At 42.2% G+C, this 5,599-nt stretch overlaps 1 long non-coding RNA gene across 3 annotated transcripts; it reads left to right on the top strand.

Moving 5' to 3' along the window:
- Positions 1-1,217: 1,217 nt before the first annotated feature.
- LOC127345691 (uncharacterized) lies at positions 1,218-5,204 on the top strand. 3 transcript variants are annotated; one of them, XR_011756274.1, is made up of 5 exons: positions 1,218-1,417; positions 1,844-1,953; positions 2,425-3,058; positions 3,506-4,393; positions 5,120-5,204. It is a non-coding gene; the product is annotated as an uncharacterized lncRNA (long non-coding RNA). The 3 variants fall into 3 exon arrangements; XR_007878850.2 differs by having other exon boundaries at positions 1,220-1,417; positions 2,775-3,058; XR_011756275.1 differs by lacking the exon at positions 1,844-1,953 and having other exon boundaries at positions 1,221-1,417; positions 2,775-3,058.
- Positions 5,205-5,599: the final 395 nt, after the last annotated feature.

Raw genomic sequence — 5,599 nt, 5'->3', positions numbered from 1 at the left:
TTTGGGCCGAGTTTGCGTCGTTCCGGATGCCGCGGCCATCTGCATTTGCGGTGCGTCGCCGCGTTGGGCCACTTTTTTGTCCGGCTGGACCCATCCGGACGCGCGGGCGCGGGATGTGTCGCCCCGTTGGAGATGCCCTTATAATCTAAAAAAAGACCATGGAGTCGTTAATCCTAATTGTTTGAAATTAATCACTCTTGTTAACTGAATATAAAACTGCAAGAGCAGAACTCAATGCTAATTGTTCCTCCTAATTAAAGAAATAAGGGCATCTCCAACGACGCGACGCAAATCGGATGCCAAAACGAACGTGGTACGTCCATTTGCCTCAGGCCGAATCCGCATCCGTTTGCCTCGGGCCGAATCCGCATCCGTTTGCCTCGGGCCGAATGGTCAAAATCGAACACACGCCCGTTTGCGTCTAGGGTGTCCCAAGCGGACGGACGCATAATTTTTTTCCATTAAAAACCCATATCTACTATACTAAACCTGAACAACTTCGATTTTTCTCCTAATTTTGATTTTTTTTGGAATTAATGATAATGTGACACGTATGTGTTTGTGTGCACTCTAGGTGCTCTCTACGATTTATAGGGAGGCTGGAAAGCACATGTAGTTTCCTTTTCCATTTCTTCCACGCGTGACTATAGCCTTGGTTTGGATGGTCAAAGTGCCCACTTCCCACACCGCTTAAGGTTGCATTGATTTTCGAGCTGAAAACCCAACTTGCCCCCCACCTCTCACATATCTGCTCAACCGCCGGCTACATCCTTTCCCCAGGGATGGTGCTCTGCTCCCCTCCATGGCCACACAACCATCGCACCGTGCCTCCGCCTCCTCCTCCTCCCATGTTTCCCCGCCGCCCCTGCCCTAGGCTTGGTTGCCGGCGCTGCTCCGACGCCGCCTCCGTCAGCCGGCTCAGTCGTCGGGGAAGCTGGTGCCGATCTGGCCGTCGCACCACATCGGGAGGGAGTTTGGGTGGCGCGCCGTCGTTGGCATGGATGCGGTACGGTGAGCAGGGAGCAGCGAGGAGGTGACGCCCATGTCAACCACAGGCCCGGAGGTCACCACTCACCAATGGCTACGCGCCGCGTCGGTCCACAGGTATGTCGCCTGACCGCTCCTTTCTCTGCCTTTGCAATTATATTCTCCCTCCCACGCCCTACTTGATCTCTCTCTCTCTCTCTCTCTGTCAGTCAACAGAGGGGCGACGCATTGGAGGATCTAGACCTTTGCCGGTGCGTCCTCGGCTGCACGGCTACCGACAGTAGGGCGGCAAAAGGAGCGGCAACGGCCCGGGGTGAGCACCTCCGCAGGCCACGCCCCTGGGGGCAGGCCGAGCAGCAGCAGTAGCCTCAACTTTGCTCATCTCCAAAAGTCCAGCTTAATGATGGCGCCTAGGATACTTGCAAACCAGGTACCAGTAAGTCAGTTGCACTTGAGCCAATGCGGAACACGAATCCATACAACAATAATCCTGTTTGTTTACATGTGAATTGTGTTTACTGCTAACATACTTTGATGTAGTGCTTAGTTTCCTGTGTACTCATGATCATTGATGGCTGTGAACTGTTTGCCGCAGACCCGCAGTAGAGAGTGTTTGTTTACATTTGCATTCTGTTAATTGTCATCGCCCAAAAAAGAGAATTGTGTAGACTCCTAAAATGCTTACCATATTACGTATTTATCATCCTTCTGGAACATGGATCTAAGAGGAGCCACTCCATCTTTGTGTCTTTGTTAGTGATTTTTCCTCCTTTCTAATTTGAGCTTTGCAAAGTCTTGGAGTGGCCGGACTGTTTGATCTTTTCCTTTTATTGGTGCCTGGTTTTTTCTTCATCAGATGCTTTCTGTTGTCCTCTCTACGGCCGCGTACTGTCCATGAAAAAACAATCTCCCGATGCATGATCCCAGTTCCCAGGTGCTGTCCATGGAACAGAAGGGGCTCGCCGCGTGAGTGTTCAGAACTGTATTTATTTTCCCATCTCTCAGTAGTTCTCTTCATGTCCCAATGCTTTTCATTGAAAATTTGTTTAATTTGTTTTGTTTTCTTATGGCTGCATGTAAGCAAGCTTGAGTCAAAGCTGAACAAAACAAGCAAACAATTTGGTCCGGATATGATGTTTTCCTAATGAAATGTATTGTGATTCTTTTGCGAACTGGACCATTCAATCTGACCTCTAGAAAGTCTCAGATCTTTCTTTTCCTTCCTTGAACATTCCACAAATCAGGAGGAATCTGGAAAAAAAATGTTTCCCAGTCAGGACACATAATTATAAATGAAATTTTACTTCCTGTGCAACGAACAATACCTTCTTTCCTCTAGGATTTTTCTTTTTAGTTTCTGTCATGACCAGAGACATAGAGGAACATGGAGATTGACTGGCATATACTTGATTTAGGGCGGCTTGAATTTTTGTGCAGGCGAGGTCTTTCAGCCCTCATGAAGGTTATCTTTTCTTCAATTTTCGATTTGGTTCAAGTATTATGTGGTACTGCTGCAAGACCAGTCAGTTCTGATTTGGTATACCCAAATTTCAAGTGTTGATAATTGTATCTTTCGTATAAAAAGAACATGGATGCACAGTTATTTGACATGAGTTTTTTTTTCATGGTTCCTATTTTCACAGCTCCGTATGTGAGTTGTTGCTTAAGAGAGGCTTCATAGCCTGTGTTGATTACTTTGATCATTAGGTTGTCTTATCTAAATTACCATCTCTATCCAGTATTTAATTACTTCCACTTCAATATTAATTAACTGAATGTTCCTCCAGTTTTAGATTCTTTGTCTGGAGTAGTAAAGAAACCCACAGCTCCTCACCTGGACAGTGCTTCTCGACCCTGCGGATGGTCAGTTTCCGCAAACGATGACCAGCAGTGCTAGCGCTTGCTCCGGATTAGGGAGCATGGCATCGCCTGGAAGCCGCCCTGTCACCATCGAAACAACGGTCAGAACATCAATGCTGCAGTCACGAGACAGAGCACTAAAAACCGTGGTAGCGGAGGAATCCCGTAGTAGGAGCTGGTATCTTGGTTCACCCTTTCTCATCCTGTTAAGGTACGCATGGAGTGGTTACATAACTTTGTGTTTTTGAGAAGCAGCAGTTCCTTATTTCCTGTATAGGCTGAAGAAGGCATTTCTTATAAATATGCCACCAGTTCATCCATGTGAACCATTTGTTTAGCTATATGTAATTATGCAAAAAAAAATTGACTGATTTTATTTTGATAGATTCTTTCCTTCCTTTTCACGGTATCTTCAGCTTAAAATAACTTACAAATTTCTGAATTTGGTCACAGATTATCATGGAGATTTTGTATGTTTTGTTTCCAAAAACGAAAATCTTTTTACCAACTATAGTAATGGAAATTTGGAAGGTTGTAAGTTTATCTAAGTCTGGATGTTTTTGTTTTCTTAGTATATGTGTACATGTAACTTCGGATGTTTTTGTTTTCTTCCCATCTGTTATTTGGTCGCTCAAAAATTTTGGGTTTCTGTATGCAGGATGGATTTGGTTCAGGGTCAGGGTGAGGAGGGGATACGTTCCCTGGCCCGATTTAACCTCATGCATGATTGCTGGCTACGACATGACCGGCTTGGCTCTCTCCTGGTTCTTCTACTTCCTCACCAAAAGCTCATTTGTTGTGACCAAGATCATTTTCCTCTTTTATGAGAGGTTGATCTGTTTATCTTGCATGATTACATTGAAGCGGCACTAAAAAGATCACCCTTAAAGCTATTGCATTTGTTTAGTTTTTTCATGGGTCTAGGTTTAATTTGGATCTAGAGTATTTATAATTAAATATATACATTGATGCCTACTCCTTAGGTAATATATCTGGAAGGTTTAAACAGGAATATTGCAAATAAACTATATTACATAGATAATTTCAAAGAACAATTCTCTAGGTTTCAGTGCATAATTTCTTATGCGAATGATTTTTTTTGCCTCATAGATGACGATGGTGGGACTTGATATATGCATCGACATAATAAAATAGGAATCACTGTAGAAAGCACAAATAAAAATAGCTGATGAAATAGATTGATTTCCAGGATAAGTGCACACATATTACCAAATCCAGATCAAATCAAGATACTTGATCAAGTTAAGTGTTCTCTAGCTACAGAGCTGTAATATTAATTAGTAGATTAGTTGAGAATAATCTCTTTCAACTGTGTTCTCCGTTGTCTGTTTGATCTAGCTTGATGGTTGGTTTTGCATATGTACATATCTTAGATTTGCAAGCAGCTTAGTATTATGGGAAGTAGTGAATATGTGAGTTGATGGATCGACAGGTGTTCAAAATTTTGCTACAACATCCAGGGTTATCAAGAGGCTTGAGGCAACCTTCTGGCTGTAGCACACAGGACACTAGCAATTGCTACAAGGTCATTTTGTTCTCACATTCACATAGATTTGTATGAATTATTAATAATATATAGGATTTAAATCGTGTTACCTTCAAATTTAGTCCCAGAATATTTGATTATACAAAGTTAATGGAAGAGCCAAAGTTAATGGAAGAGCCATTGTAATTTGGGCTCGGAACATCCACAAGTAACTGCATTACTAGAAGTAACCATGCTACATCCCCGACTTGTGCACTATCCTTCTAACAACTTGGGGACATTGCTGTTACTATTGTTAGATTTCACACTTAAATTGGCTAACTGAATGATTCCATGCAACTATTTTTCTGAACTATTTCTGTTCGCCATGCTGCAGTTCTGATCATATTTTAAATTGTTCTTTCACAACATTGCTTTCAGTGAAAAAACACAAGAAATACCACCAAATATAGACCCTGCAGAATACTTGCCTTAGAGGGCCAAATAGTTTCTAATTATTTTCTTCTTTTATAACCGAGATCCCTTCTCAGTGTGTACATGCCAAAGCTACAGTACGTTACTCTATGTTAGAATGTGGGCACTGAAAGGGTGTATTCAGTGGAAGGGGTGCTTCTACACATGACTCCTGCAAAGAATATGTTTTCAACAACCTCAGCATATGTGTTATCTTTTGATTTATATTATTTGTTTTATGGTAAATAAAATCTCGAGAAACATAGGCACATTTTTTCTTTTCTATGACATTTACAAGCGCCATATCTCCAGGAAGCCTTCCAGCTGCAGACTTAGCGGTCAGCTTGAAGATAAAACTGTCCAACCACTTCATGATATTGATTACTTCGACTTTCAGGTAATTTCTGTGATTATCAACAATGTAACTTCTGTGCTTTTTTTTGTGTGCGTTGCCAGCATGTACTACATAAACTAGGTATCTTTGATTCCTACTTCCTGGCATAATCGTTATCTTGATTATGTATAAGCATCATTGTGCTTACATACTCCATCAATCTTGATGGCTCCACAACTCCTACGTGCTCTCTTTTCTACACACATTTGTAATTCTGAGATTTTGTGTCAATTTGTATACTCGGCTTGCCGGATTAAGAAGATAGCTTTTCATGCAATCAGTATTATAGCCTCTGTGTGCACCCATCAACTTCCTAATCGAATCTGACAATAGCGGTGCGTTAGTTGTTTCTTTGCATTTTGTAGTTGCAGTCCCTTCCTGGTATGGTTCTTCATACG

Source organism: Lolium perenne, chromosome 3, assembly GCF_019359855.2.
Source record: "Lolium perenne isolate Kyuss_39 chromosome 3, Kyuss_2.0, whole genome shotgun sequence".
NCBI classification, from domain to species: Eukaryota; Viridiplantae; Streptophyta; class Magnoliopsida; order Poales; family Poaceae; genus Lolium; species Lolium perenne.
This window is presented reverse-complemented; position numbering and strand designations above follow the sequence as displayed.